The sequence below is a fragment of the Macaca fascicularis genome, chromosome 12 (assembly GCF_037993035.2).
Source record: "Macaca fascicularis isolate 582-1 chromosome 12, T2T-MFA8v1.1".
Taxonomy (NCBI): domain Eukaryota; kingdom Metazoa; phylum Chordata; class Mammalia; order Primates; family Cercopithecidae; genus Macaca; species Macaca fascicularis.
The window spans coordinates 87,312,601-87,333,035 of NC_088386.1; the positions used below are offsets into that span (position 1 = coordinate 87,312,601).

At 38.1% G+C, this 20,435-nt stretch overlaps 1 long non-coding RNA gene across 2 annotated transcripts; it reads right to left on the reverse strand.

Annotated features, from left to right (window-relative positions):
• Positions 1-243: 243 nt before the first annotated feature.
• LOC135966582 (uncharacterized) lies at positions 244-19,922 on the reverse strand. 2 transcript variants are annotated; one of them, XR_010580006.2, is made up of 4 exons: positions 19,809-19,922; positions 19,376-19,498; positions 10,996-11,129; positions 244-5,787 (listed from the first exon to the last, which is right to left on the reverse strand). It is a non-coding gene; the product is annotated as an uncharacterized lncRNA (long non-coding RNA). The 2 variants fall into 2 exon arrangements; XR_010580005.2 differs by lacking the exon at positions 10,996-11,129 and having other exon boundaries at positions 4,288-5,787.
• Between the last annotated feature and the right edge of the window lie 513 nt (positions 19,923-20,435).

The window sequence follows — 20,435 nt, forward strand, 5'->3', positions numbered from 1 at the left end:
TCAAGACCAGCCTGAGCAACATGGTGAAACCCTGTCTCTACAAAAAATATAAAAATTAGCCGGGTTTGGTGGTGCCCGCCTGTAGTCCCCACTACTTGGGAGGCTGAGGCTGGAAGATTGCTTGAGCCTGGGAGGTTGAGGCTGCACTGAACTGTGTTTGTGCCAGTGCACTCTGGCCTTTGTGACAGAGCAAGATCTCATCTTTAGGAAAAAAAAAGGCAAATTGTGAAACACTAGGTATAATGAAATATTTTAATAAGCAACAATCAAATATGTATGTGCATGTATAGAGAAAACTAAAATTATATATACTGCTGTTAACAGAGGATATGTTTGGGTAGTGAGACGATAGCGTGACTTTCTATTTTCAACATTTTGGTATTACACTGATTACTTTGCAATATTAACAACTTTAACAACGTTTTATTTAGGTTGAAACTTTCTAAGAGAGTAGAAAACAACTGCCCCCCTGCCACACGGGGTGATGTGTTAATTTGATTGTTGTAATCATTTTGCAATGTATTCACATATCAAATCACATTGTACATTTAAAATATATACAGTTTTTGTCAAATACTTTATATTTAAGAAAAATTCATAAAATAAGATAGACTATACTATTGGAACTTATTATCTCTAAAAGTTTTTTTCTCTGTATATGAAGAAATAATTGAGTAAACTTTCAATGAATCCATGTCCTCATGTACAAAGTTAGTTTTGCAAGGAATTCTGTCTTACTTACTATATGTGAATAACTTCTTCTTGGCACCATGCCTCTTATGATTTGTTGATTTGTGGTTTAGGACTTGTGTTACCATATATATTATTTTTCAAAGATTTCAAAATAGTTTTTATATGTGTGTATTCTATATCCTCAATGATATTGTAAATTCCTTGGTTATTGCATTTTCTTTCTATTGTACTATCTTCTGTGATGAATAAACATCAAGTGCTTTGCTGGTTGATGGTATAATTCAGGAGCTGCCAAACTACAGCTCATGGATCAAATTTGGTGAACCATTTGTTTTCGTATAGCCCTCCAGCTAAGACTGGGTTTTACATTTTTAGATGACTGAAAAAAATAACATCTTGTAACACATAACAATTATATGAAATTCAAGTTTCATTGCCCATATACAAAGTCTCATTGGAGTGCAGGTACATTTGTTTACATATTGTCTATAGCTGCTTTCATGCTCCAACATCAGAGTTTTAACAAAGACTGTATGTCCCACAAAGCTGAAAATAATTACTAGTCAGTTTCTTACTAAAAAAGTTTGCCAGCCCCTGAACATAATAAGTGTAAGTAGCATCAGAAAGGTCCCATTAAAAGTGTCCACTATTGTACCTTTAGTAGTATATGATAGATTATATTATTATTCTCAAGTCCTCTCTGCTTCTGTGTAACAGGATTATACATTTATAGCCATGTGGATATGACATTGCAGTGTCATCCAGTAGTATTCTACAAAGTATGCATCCCTGCTCTGATGTCTTTAGGCTGGGTCATGATATGCTTTGGCCAGTGGAACATTAACAGATGTGATGTGAGTGAGGCTTTAAATGTGCTTGCAGAGTTTGGCCTAGGTTCCTGAGCTTCTGTTAGCTGCCATGAGGTAGCAGCCATCTGTTCTGGTAACCATTGGTCCTAGAGTGAGAGACATGCAGAGCAGACCTGAACTTGAAGCCGAGTCAACCCAGCAGGTGTGCAGACCCATGAGTGAGAAATGAAGGTCTCCTGTTGAGAGTCACTAAGATTTGGGGGTTATCTGTTATGCAAAAACTTGACTAATACTGTCGAATTCATCCCTTATTAGTTATGGTGAGATTTGTGTAGCCCTCCTATACTAATAATATAAAAACCGGAAATCTTATTAGGTTTTGAAAGAAGTGATATGGATTACCCCAGGTAACCTGTAAATGTAACATATTTATACTGCTTTATGAGTACAGTCATAAGTTTGAGAAAAGTCTATTTATCTTTTTCACAGAGCTGTTCTAAAGCCTTGAAATCACATTTTCTGTGGATTTATTGTCCAATTGTATAAAAGACACTTGGTTGCTGTTAAAATGAATGAGCTGAACTAGTATGCTTCTCCAATCCTCTACTACTCTTGTCTGATGTATGGAGTGACATGATTTTCTGTATGCATTCTGTTTGTGATTGCTAAGTCTTGAAATGCAAATGTATTTTTACCTACAAAGTGGGAATCTTTTGTTGATATAAAATTTTGCCGTAGTAATAATCTAAATCTATACAAACTTTGTGTTATTTCCCATGGGTATTTAGAATCTGATTATATTAGTGAAGGTGTATAATTTCCTTAAAGCAAGGTTCCTTAACGGTGGCACTATTGACATTTTGAGCTGATTACTTGCTGTGGGGAGCTGTCTGTGCATTCTGCAATGTTTAGCATCCCTGGCCCCTGCAAGTTAGATGCCAGTAGCACATCCCCAGACCCTACTCTTCTTACCCTGTGCAGTCATGATAATCAAAAATGTCTTCATCTGTTGCCAAATGTCCTCTGGGAGGCAAAAATCATCCCATTTGAGAATGACTGCCTTATTAGGGGAGTTCTAATACAGTGTTTTTCATAACTAGTTACACATTATAATAATGTAGTAAGCCTTTTTTAAAAGTCTTATTTTGAGATAATTTCAAAATTACTGAAAAATTGCAATAATAATACACAGAACTCTCATATACCAATTGTTAGTATTTGCCAGATGTGCTTTTCATTCTTTCTCTACATATATACATAAATATTTTACTCTGACTCATTTGGGAATAAGTTGGATACAGGATGCTCCCTTGCCCCTTAATATTCAGTGTTTATTTCCTAAGAACAAGGACATTCTCATACATAATCCCAGTAGGATTAGCAAAAATAGGAAATTTAAGATAACTACAATATTATCTAATCCACAGTTCATATTCAGGCTTTGCCAATTATCCCAAAATGTCCCTTGTGACTACTTCGTCACTGTCCACAATTCAATAAAGGATGCACATGGTATTTTATTGTTGTATCTCTTGAGTCTCCTTTAATTTAGAATAGTTTCTTAGCCTTTCATTGTTTTTTTATAACCTCAGTATTTTTCAAGTGTACAGGCGAATTATTTTGTAGAATGTTCTCGATTTGAGTTTGTCTGATATTTCCTCATGATTAGATTCATGTTATGCAATTTTAGCACAAACATTAGTGAGTAATGCTGTAAACTTCTCAGTGCATCTCCTCAGGAGCCACTTGATGAAGGTAAATCCCTTTATTGGTGAGGTTAACGCTGATCATTTGATTAGGATGTATATTAGTTTCCTAGGGCTGCCATAACAAATCATCACAAACTGGATCACTTATAAAAGGTAGAAAGTTCTCTTGCAGTCTGGAGGGCAGAGGTCCAAAAATCAAGGTGTTGCTAGACCCTACTCCCTCTGGAGGGTCTAGGGGAGAATCCTTTTTATGCCTCCCAGCTTCTGTGACTGCCAGCATTCCTGTGGCTGCATCACTTCATTACTCCCTCCATCTCTGCATGGTCATCCCCTCCTTCTCTTTGTCCATGTCTTCTCTTCTGTCTCTTATCAGGACGTTTGTCATTGATTTAGGGTCCATCTGAGTAATCCCAACTTATCTGATCTCAAGATCCTTAGTTTAATTACATCTGCAAAGACCCCCCCGACCCCACTACCACCACCATTTTTTAAAAAAAATAAGGTCACATCCCAGGTCCTGGCAATTAATATGTGGACATATCTTTTGGGGGTCACCATTCAAGCTAGCACATTTGGTGGCTGCCAGCTTGTTTCACTGTGAAGTTGTTATTTTCTCTTTGGCATTAAAAAGTAACTTGTAGGAAGACTATGTAAATATTTTATTCCTCATCACAATTCTCACCCATTAGTTTTAGTATTTATTGATAATTCTAACTCAACTGGTGATTTTCTAATTTCATCATTCCTTCTAAATTTATTAGTTAGCATTCTGTTTTAAGAGCTTCTCTCCCTCCCTTCTTTCTTTCCTTCATCCTTTTGTCTTAACAATATAGATGTGTTGATTCTCATTTTATTCACTGGGTTATAACCTATTATTAGTTTTATTTTCATGATCAAATTTTGCTACACCTGGCCTGCAAAAGTCTGCTTGCTTCTGTTTCCTTTGACATGATCTCCATCTTTTTGAGGATTTTTTTTACTTTCTGGCACAAAAAAATGTTCTAAGGTCAGGTTTTTCCCACCTCAGCCCCATTTCACTCAGGAGTCACTGGATTCTTTTAGTGGGCAATAGTGGGTTTTTTTTTTTTGGAGACACTGGATCTCCCTATGTTGCCCAGGCTGGTCTCGAACTCCTGGGCTTAAACGGTCCTCCTGCCTCAGCCTCCCAAAATGCTGAGATTACAGGTGTGAGCCACCGCGCCCATCTTGGCAATGATATTTAGAAACCAAGATCTTGGTGTCTCAGGAGCTTTTTAGGAAAAAATGTTTTGCGTTCTACTTTGGGAGATTGTAATACATATATCCTGGGGCAGGGCCCAGAAGAGAGAGAGAGAATGTGTGTGGGTGTATGTGTAAAGTTCCAGGTTGTTCTGTTGCATAACATTGTGTGGGAACCACTGCTGTAATGCATTTAAAACATGATTTAGCTTGTGCTAATTTTTTCAGGCACACATTTTCATCTAAAGGGACAAACAACTGTCTCATATCTTAAATACTGGATACCAGAAAACTAAGCAAGATAAAACCTACAATATCTGAAAGAATTTACTAGGTATTAGATGTCAATGATGGATGTTTAAGATAGAAAATGTGTTGCATAATGTAAAATAATTATTGATTATGAAATCAAGCCAAGTTAGATTCAAGTCTAAATATAATTACAATTTCAATTAAAAGAGAAAGTGGAATTTTTACTTTTAAATTGTATTTCTCTGACTATAATCCCTTTTTCTGTCGCTCTCTATCTCACATTATAGAATTCATCACTTTATGGGAAGGGGTACAGGGAACACAAAGGTTTTCACAATGGAATAGAAAAATCATCTATTTCAATACCTGTGCTTGACTATCTTCAATAATAGATAACTCAGAGAAGGAACAAAATTACTTCAGTGAAGTCAACTGTAATGTTGAATAGCTATATCACATTTTGGTATTGAGCGTGAAAAAGCATTTTTTCCTTATGAAATTTTAGGTTAATCTTTTTTTATTTCTTAAAAAAAAGAGCATTCCAAGGTACTAAGATTCATATCGTGGGGAAGAATTTTTTTTCTATCTACAGATGATCAGTGAATATACCGAGACTTTGAGTCTGTAACTTTGCCTTAGTAAAAAGGAACATAATATACCTCCTCTTTCAGAAGATAAATTAGAAGAAAATTCCCCCATTGCAGTGAGAATTATAATTCTTAGCATTAATAAGTAGTAATTGTCATTTTTGAGTATATACCAGGAATTTTACACATGATCTTTATTTTACCAATAAAGAAACTAAAGTTCAGAGAAATGAAAATTTCCCAAGGTCATAAAGTTAGGAAATGGTTAAGCAGGGACTTCAGTCCAGTAAGGATAGGCTAAGTTATGGTACAGTAACAAACAACTCTCAAATCTCAGCAGCTTATAACGAAGGTGTAGCTCACGCTGTATGTGCATTGTTGGTGGGCTGTGGTTCCACTCAGTTACAGATTCACTTTAGAATTCAGGCTGACAGTGAAGCCTCTGTCTGTCTGGAGTTGTAGCAGAGGGGAAGGGGAGCACAGAAAACCACACACTGGCTCTGAACGCTTGTATAATACCTGAGAGAAGGAACAAAACCGCTTTAGTGAAGCCAGTAGTGCTGCTGAACAACGATGTCACATTTCGTTGTTGAACAATGGTATTTTGTATTTCAATAGCCAGAGCAAGTTACAGCTAAACCTGATGTCAGTGAGGTAGAGAAGTAGTGTCCTCTGATAGGGAGGGCCAGCCAAATATTTGTGGACAGTAACAGATTGATGTGTGGATGGCGTCATTTAACCTGAAGCCCATGTAATAGTTCCTTGGCCTTGGCAATTGATCTACATTGATCTACAAACAGAGGGAAGCAGAGACTGTTGTCTGATGATGGCAGAAGACTTGATATTGTTCTTTCTCTAACCAATATGGAGCTGCTGCAATCATTTTTCTACCACAAGGAAAGAAGTGTGACAAAAGCAGGAAGGCAGTGTCAAGAGGAAGGGAGCCACAGCACTGAGGACCCCATGAATCTCTGGAACAGTTCACCCTGAGAGTGGTCCACAGTCTGAACTTTCCAGTGATACAGTTTCATACATTCTCTCAGGTTTAATCCAGTTTGCATAAAATCTTTTATTACTTGTTTTTCTAAGACATAATATTAAAATCCAAGGCTTAGCATAGTTCTGAACTGTCTTGAAAGAGGCACACATGTGTATATGTATAATATGCTTAATTTTGTGTAAAGCCAATGTAGCAACATTATGAACATTTTTTTTAAATAAAGAGAAAATGATCTATTAGCATATTACCTAAAACATCAACTATTGGTAGGTTTGTGTATACACTTCCAGTCTCCTCATCCCCACCATGTGCATTTATTTTTACATAGGTTGTTTCATTGCATACAAATAATTTTGTATGCTAGCCTTTTCACTTAAATGTATATTAAAGTTCTTTTCCAACATTGTTGTATAACATTTATAAGGATTGTTGGAACAGCTACATAATATTTCAGCCAATGGCCATAGTATAGTTAGATAAAAATTTTTCCTAATTTTGGACATTTAGGTTGCTTACAGTTTTTTTTATTTCATAGATAATAGTGCCATGCCTGTATAAATGTATGTGTATGAAGGAAAATTGGAAGGGTATATATAAAAACTGATATGATTGGATGCTTTTGTTCAGCCTCTGTGAACAAAAGTTGATGAACAAAAGCCTCTAGACCATAAGTTGATGAAACTTACAGAATGTCTTTGTTCTAGAGACTTACACATGTAACACTGGTATCCTTTATTGTGCTAGGATAAAAAATGGTATAAAGATGTTTACAAAATCTTTTTATAAAAATTATGTATAAACATAATTTTTGTTAGATTAAATAATTATTTAGAATAATATTTGGAATAATTGATTAAAATTGAGAATACTAACTTCTGAATGGAAGCTAGTAGGATGGGGGACTTGCTAACATATTAGTAGTAAGTCAGAAGGAAATGCTTATTGCGATAAGTCAATAAAGAATATAGGCACAAATTATCTTGTGCTGGGATCCCCCAATGGCATATGCCATTCATGCAAATGTTTGGCCACTGTCCTCTGAGGAAGGTACACTGAAGGGGTCCAGCTCTATATTGTCCCCTGAGAGTCAGTTTGGTGTTCTGTATGGGTCAGATGGCCCTGCAGGCCTGGCCTGCTCACTGGCCTCCGAGAGCTCTCTGTCTCTGGTCCAGCAGGCCCCAGTAACTTCACAGCTTGAACGCTTTCCAGAGAACTCAAGATAGTAGTCCCCTTGCTCACCTGAGATTTGTTTAGATTTTTATCTATTTGTTAGAAATCATTAAAAGGGGCTTAGATGTTGGTATTCAACAGTAATGTCCAGGCAGTCAGTTCTCCAAGCCTATTTACTTTTCTCAGTCTCTTTTAGGAACTGGAAGACCAGTGGATCCTTGATTGGATGTTGAACTTTGTGGCCCTGCTAATCTTGGTCTAGAGGTACAGGGCTGCAACTGTAGATCTTGATACCTATTTCTCATCCCAGGTCTCTAGGTCTCAAACATGATTTCTTGACAGTGATATTAGCAGAAGCATTTAATCTGTGCCCACAGGGGCATTAACAGCAGGGCCAGTTTGTGCAGTGGATCTGATTTCCTAAATCAGGGAATTGTTCCTTGGCAGGGTGTAGGCTGGCTTGGGACAAAGCAGTTGTGAGGAGTGGAATCATAGGGGTGTATATTAGTAGCTTTTGAGCAGAGAACAAAAAAATGGGCCTACATTTCAAAAGAAGCCTAGTAAGAAAGAATCTGCTCATAATAAAGTTGGTCAAGTAGAGGCTCACGAGAAGAGGCTATACCATCTCTTCAGAGACAGTGGGAGTATAGGTTGATCTAGAAGTGAGAGGATCTGTAGCATCTGTTCCCAGAAGTGGGGACAAGGATTAAGGACTGCCAGTGAAAATTAGACCTTGTAAAACAGACAAAATGCAATTCCATGATCGCTGCATAAATGAGCAACTTGTGCAATCACTTTAACTGAAATGACTAATTATTTAACATATATCTTTGGCTAAATTCCATTCAGAGAACACAGAGAAATAATGGCTTATTTTTTTATTACAAATTTTAAAATGTTTAAATTTTCAACCAATGGTTTTAGTATTATCTTAGATATTGCCTTAGAGTCTGCTTTTATAGCACTTCTCTTCCAAAAAACTTCCAGTATAATGCCAAGAACATTTATCCTTCATAATTCAAATTTGGAGTTATGCCAAAGCCTGTTATAAATTTTATTTTGATATTTGGTTCTGAATATGTAATGTAGACCAACATATCCTTATTCATTTTCAACAAATGCCAAATTTTCAAAGCAGCGTTATACAAGTGACTTCTTTATCAAGACTTTAGGGTCCTCAGGCTATCTCAGGTGCACAAAATGGAAACTCCCTGAGGGCAGGGCCAAGCTTGTAGTATTCAGTGGCTTCTCCTCAAACTTAGTAAGCCCTTTACTGGCTCAATGGATAATACATGCTAATGAATTTCTTCTTATAGCTATATTTACTGAAAAAAAAGGTTAAGGGGAAGTAGAATAATACATTTTATCGGATGAAGGAACTTGAATGAAGTTCCCATTTGGTGAAATATGTGCTTAGCACATAAACAAAGTATATAGCTGTTTAAAAAGAGACAAGAAGCCAAAAAGTTTGTAGCATGTTTTCTCTTTTCAGTATTCCCCAATCTACAGTTTATTATTCCATTTTCTTAAGGGTTTTTCTCTGCACTCCATAATTACCCTGAAGGACCATCACTAAAGGGCGAATCTGGTACTTCTGCTTGCAGAAGTAGCCCCTTGGTACCTCATGGAGATGAAATTCTCAGGCTTTCAGTTCCCATTTGGTAATAGCCCCATGCACATCCACTCTGACAGGCGACTGATTGCTTTTGGCAGCAGAGTGAAGTGTGTGCACAGGAATGGCTGATGGAGGAAACTCTGCAGAAGAATTCAGGAGTGAGGACAGCCTGGACTGGTTGGGAAGGGGGCAGCTAAGAGAACAGGTGCCATGGATGCTGTTCAACAAGAATGGCAACTCAAAGAGCTGTGGATAACTCACAGGGAGCCCGACTGGCATGTCCACCTTCCCCATTTTCTGAGGGAGCCATTGCCCTCCCATGTATTCTTGGAATCCTTATCCACATTGCTTGCCCAACAAACATTCAGTAAAGACAAATGAGAGAACTTGAGAATAATCCAGAATAGCTTGGTACATGGAGAAAAGCAGTCATAGTATACAGCAATTACTCAGAGAGCTAAGAGTCTGAGGTCTTCAATTTTATTTCTGAATAAAAATTTACTTTAAAGTAGAAATATACTTGGCATCTTTAATCAGTCCCCTGTGAAATGGGCATAATTTCATTAATGTATGCCACACAGATGCTATTGTGAAGATTAATTAATGCTTTTAAAATGTGGACTTCAAATTAAAATTATTTCACCTTGAACCAAATAAAAGACCCTTAAAATTAACAGACATGTATATCTATACATGTTAAATACTAAGGAATTTCCTTTCTTTTTTTCTCTGCTAAAACTGAAAAACCCCAAACAATAGGATATTTTTAACCCCACCATGTAACTGTAATTACTAATGGCAGAAACAATGCTCACATAAATGCTGTAAGACTTAGCAATTCCTTGAAGAATCTGATTCATAAGGGAAAAGTGCTCTTCCGCTATTTTAAGCACTTAGGTGCACGTTCTCTGAGTGAGTCTACTGTCATAGCAACTGATTTACCACAGAAAAGCAGGGAAATGTCTTAAGTCAGGGGTGCTTTTCCTTACCCTTTATTTGGGAATCTTTCCTTGACTTTTCGAATTAAGCTTTGTGACTCAGACAACTCTCATGAAAAATTTCATTCAATGAATAACAATTCTGTGGTAGTTAAAAAATTTCTAAAGTGCCAGGTTTAATGGTTCAGATGTTATGGTTTAGCACCTAAGGTTCTGAAAGCATACCAGAATGTCAGATAGTCATGTCTGACATGACTCTCATTCTCAACGAATGAGAAAATGAACCTGTGGGTCTGTATAAATATATACAGAAAATTCAGATTGAGAGAATCCAGACCAGTCTGAAATTTAAAATTTAAAGTTCATCTGGATCATCCTAGTTTTTTTTGTTTGTTTGTTTGTTTTGAGATGGAGTCACTCTGTCACCCAGGCTGGAGTGCAGTGGCGCGATCTCCACTCACTGCAACCTCCGCCTCCCGGGTTCATGCCATTCTCCTGCCTCAGCCTCCTGAGCAGCTGGGACTACCGGCACCTACCACCATGCCAGGCTAATTTTTTGTATTTTTAGTAAAGATAGGGTTTCACTGTGTTATTTAGGATGGGATCACCCTAATTTTAATCACATTATGGTTAATATGATCCCACATGGAATTACAAACTACTTTACATATTCCAAAAAAGTCAGTCAAATAACCAATAGCCTGAAAAAAGGTATCCCACATTTAGAAACTGAGGGGAAAAAAATTAATCCTTTGGAGTAGATGTTTTAGTGGCTCCCCATCAATAAACAATGAAACAATTGGTGAGGCGGGAGATACTATGTAATGACTGTTGTGTGACGATAAAGTTCTAAAAAGGGTTTCATTTCCCCTATATTTGAATTTTCTAAAGTCACAAAGGTTTTGTATAAAATGGCCATAGACATTCACCAAATTAAAGTGTTCAACTTGGGAAAGCATATTAACCTTTTAAAAAAGAGGAGCGTAAGAAAAGAAAATACATACCTGAAATCACTTATACAAAACCCTCAGGGTCCAGAAGTGTTTTGTAATTTAGGACTTTTTGAATCTTGGAGTGATAATAAGATAAATTACACCAAATCATACATAAGATACCCAGTGGGGTCTGGGGTAGAACCCTGTAATGAAACAAATTGATACTGCTTCAGTGAAATGTGTGAACATTCACACTGATTGGGATCAATGGAGATTAAAAATAGCCTCAAGTCAGTTGAGGACAAGCTTTGTTGCCAAATGAGTTCACATCAGGTCAGGTTTTGATGCCAAATGAGTTATGAAAAGTCTTTCATTTATCAAATCTCTTTGGACTTCTAAATAGGTAGAAAAGGGATTGTCAACCTATACTGCCTTATGCAATGGCTACTATACTTTTCCCTCTGCTCATTGAGTACACCTGAAAATATGCACTGTTCAAAAAAGAAAACAGATGAATTAAGAAGTGTTGAAGCTACAAGAAGTTAGCAAAGAAAAATAGAAATATTTAGGAACATCTGCCTTTCAACAGAATATTTTTACTGTTTCTAGTAAAAACAATAAGCTGAATGGATGGAACAACTGACCTGAGATGTAGTGTGATGGTGCATTATTGGCACAAATATGGGCAATTAGGAAAAAACTTCACACAGTAGTGGAATGAGAATGTGAAATGGGGAATAATGTTCTATATATGGGCTGTCTAGCAACAATAGGTATTTTTTAAAGAAAGATTTCAGGCCTGGCGCAGTGGTTCACGCCTGTAATCCCAGCACTTTGTGATCCACTTGAGGTGAGGAGTTTGAGACCAGCCTGGCTAACATGGTGAAGCCCCATCTCACTAAAAATACAAAAATTAGCTGGGTGTGGCGGCAGACTCCTGTAATCCCAGCTACTTGGGAGGCTGAGGCATGAGAATCGCTTGAACTTGGGAGGTGGAGTTTGCAGTGAGCCAAGATTGTGCCACTGCACTCCAGCCTGGGTGACAGAGCAAGACTCCCTCTCAAAAAAAAAGAAATACTTCAAAGGAATTAAATTTAACAGAGTTTGAGCAAAGAACAATTCATGAATCAGGCAACACTCAGAACCAGAAGAGCTAGGAAGAGTCCACCCAGAAGAGTGAGCAGCAAGCTTTTATAGTCTGGACACAGAAGCAAAGTAGAGCAATCATCTGATTGGCTACAGCTAGGTATCTGCCTTATCGGGGCTTGGCGCAATGAGCTGGCTGGCTATGATTGGCTGAAACTCGGCTGTCGGTTATACTTCTAAGTTAAGTTTCAGCTTGTTTACATACTAAGTTAGGTTGCAGTTTGTTATACAGGAATCGCAAAGTATGGACACAACTTCAAGCTAATGCCTCGTGCTTATTTAACAGTATTATCATGTGACAGACAAAGCTGTGGAGAGGCAAAGAGTAAGGGATTTGGCATCAGTCAAACTGAAGTAAGCCTCAGCTTCCCCATCTGTGAAGTGGGAGAGTTACAGGTTGTTGGAGGTACACATAAAACCTTAGCATAGTGTTTGGTGTATGGCTAGCAGTGGAAAAAAGAAGCAACAAAAAGTTTTTACAGTTGGTAAAGATACAAATATCTCATTCATCCAGTATGTTTAGTTGACATCAGTGATGTCACTGGATTACACAGAAATGGGCAATATTCTCTACTAGCAATATGCCTCTGATGAGGCCACTCTTAGGAGAAAAATACATTTGAGTGATGTCTCTTGAATAGAAATCTTGCTTTGGTTATACCTTAAAATAACATCAAAGTGACTATAGTAAGTCAAAACTTACTTGTACATTTAAAAATAACTAACAGTGTAATCGGATGGTTTGTAACACAAAGGATAAACACCTGAGAGGGTGGATACCCCCTTCCCCATGGTGTGATTATTATGCATTGCATGCAGGCATCAAGATGTTTCACGTACCCCAAATATGTATACCTAGTATGTACCCATAAACATTTAATTTTTTTAGAAAAGAAGAAAGAACTTTTTTTTTTTTTTTTTTTTGTCATTGTTAAGATAACTAACTTCCCCATTCTGGCCCACTGCCCTAAACTTTCCACTTTGTTTTGTGTGATACTGGGTTTTATATCAACCAGTGTAGAAGCCCCCAGAATTTGGCTACATCTGGGTTCAGAAAACTATTTTCTTCTCCAGTTTTCTGAATTAATCTTATTTCTTGGTTGTCATATCTCATAACTCACATCCTTCTATGTAGTGAATTTTGAGCTTTCTCTTTCCCCTTCATCATAAAGCTACATACCTGAAAGACAGCGAGCCATTCCCTTTTATCACTTTTCTTCAATTTTCACTATAAAACTAATTCATATACTTCGTTGAATTTTCTTTTTAAAAGCACACACACATATATGTGTGAAGTAAACAAGTAAAAGGAAAAAAATCTACCATGAACTTTCACAGTTTCATTACCTCAATTCCACTCTCCAAAGATAATTGATGTTAACCATTAGGCCTGTGATCTTCCAAACAACTTTTTAGGTATATCCATAACCATTCACATTTTATGTGTTAGGGAAAAATTTATTGTTGATGACTTAGTAAAAATAAAGTAATTCTATACATACTGTTCTGCAGCTTGGTTTTTTTCATCTTCTAACAATGTACTATGGACATCTCATATTGTTACAAATATAACTTTCCCATTTTTGTAGTAAGTTGTGTTCTTTAAGCATAATTGTGTGTAGTCATTAATTTATTCATTTGTTTACTTAAGTAATATCTGTTGATCATCAAAATGAGGAAAATATGTGCTAGTTGCTGTGGAAAATACAAAGTTGTAAGATACATAGTTTTTGCCTATTAGATTCTTATTATAATCTGGAAAAATAAGACACAAAAATATATAACAATGATATTAAGTAGTATAAGTCAGAAGAAAGTAAATTAACTTTTAAAAAGCTGACCAGGAAGGCTTTTTAGGAGATTTTGGATTTGTACTGAGATTGGAAAGATTGATTGGATTTCAACAAATGTAAAAGAGGTTAAAAAAAATCACATTAGCCAAATCTTCAAGGGAAGAAAAAATAGGACATGTTTAAAGGAAGGTCACCTCATTTTGTCAAATCCAAATGTACTGATTGTAAAACATCTTGATTTCAAAGATATTAAAAAGTGGGAGGGTGGGAAATATTCAAGTTAAATCAAGAAAATATAGCATTTGGTCAATTTGATTGGAGTGGCAGATTTCCAGAAGGTAGAACCAGTGCTAAATCTGAACAGTAAGTAGAGCCGATAATGGAGAATCTTGAATGCCAGGGTAAATCTGATATTTTCTGTTTTTATTTTTTTCCCAGATATTTCTTTTTTATTAAAAGCTATTAGAAATTAGAATGAGACCAGATAACCTAATCTTAAAGAATAAGTCAGCCGGGCATGGTGGCTCACACTTGTAATCCCAGCACTTTGGGAGGCCAAGGCAGGTGAATCTCTTGAGGTCAGGAGTTCGAGACCAGCCTGGCCAACATGGTGAAACCCTGTCTCTACTAAAAATACAAAAATTAGCCATGCGTGGTGGTGTGCACCTGTAATCGCAGATACTCAGGAGGCTAAGGCAGGAGAATCCCCTTGAACCTGGGAGGCAGAGGTTGCAGTGAGCTGAGACTCTGCCATTGCACTCCAGCCTGGGTGACAGAGCAAGACTCCATCTCAAAAAAAAAAAAAAGTCTATATTCTAGAGTTCTCATTCAAATGATGTCTTTAAAACTATTGGTACATTTTGGCAGCCTCTTCCATTGGCTGTTTCTTTCACTAAAAAGTTAATATTTTAAAAATTAATTTGCTCATGTGTTATTTCATGTGCCCAGTATTATGCTAGGCGCCAGGGTATCATTGGTGAGCAGGACACATTCTTAGCTCCCAGTGCTCATAGCCTGGTTGACAGACTTTCCAGCACCTTCTCCTCACTTCCCAGACATCATCTGCGTCAAACTTTGCCTGCCTATCAACCATTAAAAATAAGCATCACCTAGACGTCACCTTCTGCTGCTTCGGCCTTGTTCCTGGTTTGTGGTTATGATTTCCTGTTTGCCTTGCTGAACTATGATTTCTTGAAATCCCCATGCCCTTTCTTAACTCCTAGGTGACTTTTTTCCCCAATGTACTTTTACTTAAAGCAGAACTATTTACAAATAAAATTTTATTTTTGTTACAGCATCTTCATAATTATTTTCTAAAATTAGAAAAAAAGTTGGCTTTTAGATTCCCTTAGTGTTGATGAAGACAACTGCAATGAAGATGCTGTTGTGGACTTAGAAATATGCTAAAATCCACCACAAAAAGTTTCCTTTTATAAACACATATGGAGAAAATCTCTATTTGGGACAGAATTTGGCATGAAGCTCTGCATTCACACTTAAGATTTTTAGTTTCCTTGAGAAATTGACCCCTCTAGTGTTACGAAATGTCCCTCTTTGTCACTAATAGTATTCCTTCTCCTGGAGTCTACTTCATCTCATGTTAATACAGCTATTCTAGTAGTCAGCCTTCAGGATAGTCCCCAGTCATCCCTACTTCACAGTATATAGACCTTTGTGTAGTCTTCTCTCACATTGTACCACAGTTAGTCTGTGTGACCAATAAAATATGGCAGAAGTGATGTTATTTCACTTCTGAGATTAGATTATAAAAGACTATGGCTTCTGTCACAGCTCCTGCCCTTGCCTCTCTCTCTCTCTCTTTTTCTTGGATCACCTCGGATCACTTCCTCTCAGGGAAGGCATGTCATAAACAGCTCTGTGGAGAATCTAGGTAGCAAGGAGCTGATGCCTCCTGCCAAGCACCACATAACTGGGCTTGGGTGCAGATCCTTCAGACTTGGCCAAGCCTAACTCCTAGACAATGAGAGACCTCGAATCAATACCCGGCCAAGCCACTCCAGATTCTTGACCTACAGAAACAATGAGGTAATAAATGTATGTTGACCACCCCACATTTGGTGGTTGGTCAGGACTCATAAGACTCAAAAGAAGGCTATATTCACAGCTACGGTTTATTATGACAAAGGATACAGAGAAAATAGCAGGATAAATATTTTTACTGGGCGGAGTCCAGAGAGAACCAGTATAGGCTTCAGAGTCTTTCTTCATTAGAGGCCACACAGGATGTACTTTCCCCCTAGCAGTAACTTACAGGAACATGTGTGAAATATCTCTACCCAGGATCCAAAGAATTTTTGGTATGCTGGTCACATAAGCATATCTTGCTATGTGACCAACCATGGCAACTGAAATACAGGACTCCAAGAATGAAGCCAGGTGCACATCATTAATCTTGATACTTGTACGAAGCAACCTGAAAAGCTAGTATAGCACAATCCATTGCTTCAGGTGTACACAACAAAATCATCAATCCCTGACATCCAAGAGCCATGTTCTCAGTGACTGGCAAAGGGTCAATCATGGTTCTAGGTTCTGTTGGAGCCATGCAAGGAATAAAGGACCACATCTGCTCTGTTAACTCTTTCCTCACAAAAGGTGGCCAACAGTCAGCACTAACTGCAAAATATATAGATAAATGAGACTTTAGATAATTCCAGCCCCCAGACTTCAAGTCTTCCAGCTTAGCCTCCAAGCACTTTAAAGAAGAAACAAGCATTCCCCACTGTGTTCTGCCAGGATTCTTGACTCACACAAACTACATGAAATAAGAAATGTTTATTGTTTGAAGCCGCCAACTCTTGGGGTAGTTTGTTATACAGCAATAGATAAATATACAGGGTAGTATTTTACTGTTCTTTCCAAGTGTGGCAATTTTTTATTGAATGACCAATATGAATTTTATATTTTAGGAAACTGGATTTTGTTGTATTTCATTAAATAGTACTAGGCTTCTGTTTCATTGCTAGCTAAGTTACAAGTAGAATCCTCTTGAGGATTGCTCTCAAGTTTGTTAAGGTGGGTCCAGGACAGTCTTTATCTTAGGGCTAACTTATATCTACTACTAACCTGATAACAGGCCAGGTGCAGTGGCTCACCCTATAATCCCAGCACTTTGGGAGGCCAAGTTGGGCGGATCACTTGGGGTCAGGAGTTTGAGACCAGCCTGGGCAACATGGCAAAACCCTGTCTCTACTAAAAATACAAAAATTAGCCAGATGTGGAGGTGTGTGCCTGTAATCCCAGCTACTTGGGACGCTGAGGCATAAGAATCGCTTGAACCTAGGAGGTGGAGGTTTCAGTGAACTGAGATTGTGCCACTGCACTCCAGCCTGGGTGACAGAGTGAGGCTGTTTCTCAGTAATAATAATAATAGTAAAACTGATAGCTGTCTATAGACTATTTGGAGGATTGGTAAACTTTTTTGGTAGTGGCCACATAGTAAATATTTTAGACTTTGTAGGCCACACACAGTCTGTTGCATATATTTCTTTGTTTTTTCAATCCTTCAAGAATACACACATCATTCTTAGCTTGTGAGCTGCTGAAAAAGTCTGTGGGCTGGATGTGGCCTGTGAGCTGTAGTTTGCCAACACCTGATGTCCTGTGCATTAAGAGGTCTCTCTATTTTGGTTGAAAGGACCATTAACTAGTCCAAGCCTTGTGTAAGTTCCAAATATTTTTCTGCCTACTCATTCTCATGGTTCTTTCCCCAGCCTTGGGTAGTTTCCTGTCATGCTTGTCCAGAATAGCACGCAGTCAAATACCTGAATGAACCTCTCTGTAGATTTCCCAGACCCTGCAGCTCCCTCCTTGATGGTACTCAGGGTTACAAATCCTAAACACCTTAAGTGCTCTGAACTCTGGGTTCCCCCTTCCAGTGCTGTTATTTTCTTACATATAGTTATTCCTCTGTGTTGGTTCCTATGTCTAGCGAATATAAATTTCTAACAGAAACTGTTTCATTCTACTTAATATCTTCCTTGTTAAACACAGTACCATATTAACACATATGCAGATCATCATCGTACCATTAACAAAAGCTATATCTCAATGGCCACAGGATTTCTAGTTGAAACAAATCTTAAATGATCTATCTGATCTTAGTCCAATTCTAAGCCTTCCTAGTTGTGAACATGTACATTTGAGGGTCATACTCTACTTTTTAAGGTAGCCCATTTCACCGTTGGACAGCAATAATTATCAGAAAATGTACTTCATAATGAGCTAAAATATAATTCCTTATCACATGGACTTTTCAGTTCTTATTAAATTTACATTCAACCTAAATCTAGAGGACCTTTTCTTACCAATTGCTGTTAACCCTTGTTGTGCATCATTGATTCAGTCTGTGAATATGTCTTGAGTGTCTTCTCTGTGCTAGGTTCTGTGCTGAGTTTGGGCTGGCAGAGGTGAGAAAAGGGAGGTAATGATTGGGCCTCATGCATCTTTCAGCTTGGTGGGTTATTTTGAGAGAAATCTAAGCATGCAAATATGTGTAAAATTTACAACATGGTATGTGCCCTGAAGAAGCATGGTGTGATAACACTAGGTATAGGAAGATTTGTCTTAGTCAGGGAAGTTAGGGAGGACATTCTCGAGGAGCTAATGATTTGAGATCTGAAAGCAAAATGGGAGATAATCAGACAAAATAAAGATGAGAGATTTTTAGGAAGAGAGGTCAGCCTGAGTGAAGGTACTGGGGTGAAAGAGAGCAACTATTTTTAAATCTAAATGTAGGACTTTCAGATAACCCTGTTAAATACTCACTCAATGAATACACTCAATCTCAGAAATATCACTCTATCACTGAGAACATGTTTCTGATATTTTCGGTGTACTTGTAGAAGCAGATTTCATTCCAATATAAGAAAGCATTTTGCATTGCTCTTTGGAAAGGTATTATTGTCCCTACCTCAGGTTTTGTGGGGCCAGAAGCTTATACAGGGCCCCCAGAAGGCCCTTTTTAAGAAAAAAATATAAACTATACATACAAAATTTAGTACAGGGTCTGGAAGAAGACCTTGGCAGTGAGAAGCACCAAATGGAACATTTCATTAGGTTCAGGGTAAAAAATCTACCTACTGTCTTTACAGATTTGGACAAAGGGTATGTGACCATACATTGGTGAGGTAATCAAGAGATTTCATATTGTATAGAAATTTGGACTTCATAGACCTGTAAGTTTCCTCCAGATTCAAACATTTTGTGTTTATTTGGCTTACGTTTGAGAATGGAATAGGTCAAAGTTAGCCTCCTTGCAGTTTTGGCCCCCTGCCCCTACTCAGCTGGTTTGTAGAATGAATTATCTGATGGCCAAACAATGATGGGGTGTTGGCTGGATGCGGTGGCTCACATCTGTAATCCTAGCACTTTGGGAGGCTGAGGCGGGTGAATCACTTGAGGTCAGGAGTTTGAGACCAGCCTGACCAACATGGTGAAACTCCGTCTCTACTAAAAATACAAAATTACCTGGGCGTGGTGGCACATACCTGTAACACCAGCTACTTGGGAGGCTGAGGCAGGAGAATCGCTTGAATCCAGGAGGCAGAGGTTGCAGTGAGCCAAGATCATGCCATTGCACTCCAACCTGGGCAACAAGAGCAAAACTCCATCTAAAAAAAAAAAAAAAGATGTGGTGTTTGGGACTGTGTGGGTGTGGTATGGGTGTGGTGTGGGTGTTGGGGGTAGAGGAGTATATACTTAAGACTCTGAAGTAAATGAATCCTAAAGTTAAATGCCTGGCTTCCACCTCTAGTCAACCGTTTTGTTCTAGCACTCACATCTCAAGTCATAGAATGAGAGCTAAAATGTCTTATGAATCAAAGGCTGGGTTTGAGTCACATGCCAACCAATGTGTGCTCATGGAGAACACCTCAGTGACAGCCCAGAGACAGCATCTCCACCCCACTCCTGACTATTCACCTCACACCCGATTCCTCTGTCCAGAAGAGGCTTGAGGAGAGGGCATGGATGTTTAGTGCCATCCATCCTCCCTGCTGTGTACATGCATTATGGTGCTTACATGGCACCACTGTCAGAAGGAAAAGAGTGAGTATCGCAAATAAGGACTTCCTACCCCACGACAAAAACAGAATCTTTGCAGCCAATTATGTGCTGAATCATTATTATAAAACAGGAAGAATCCTAATAACAACAAAAGATTAAGAGCAGCACTGCGTATGTATGAGCACTTCTGCATTCCCAGAGCAGTTGTCTGGGCGATTATAAAGCTCTTAGCAAACTTTAATTAGAGCTCACAGGTTGGTAAGTTACATGGCTAAAGTTCTTGCTAGTGTGGTCACCAGAGAAGTAAACTCAGGTGAGGTTAAATGGTCAATTTATGGACACCTGGCCATGCTCATCTGTGTTTGCTTTTCCAGTCTGTCAGGTTCTTTGGAATCTGACTTGTTAGCAGCTCTGCCAGGCCCCATTCCCTTGCTTGCAGGTGCTCACGTCTGAAGCTAATGTGTTAATCTTATCAGCTCATGAGCCTGGGGTTCAGCCACGCCAAGTCTGGACCTGCTGGCTTTCTTTGGAGTCAATCTGCAA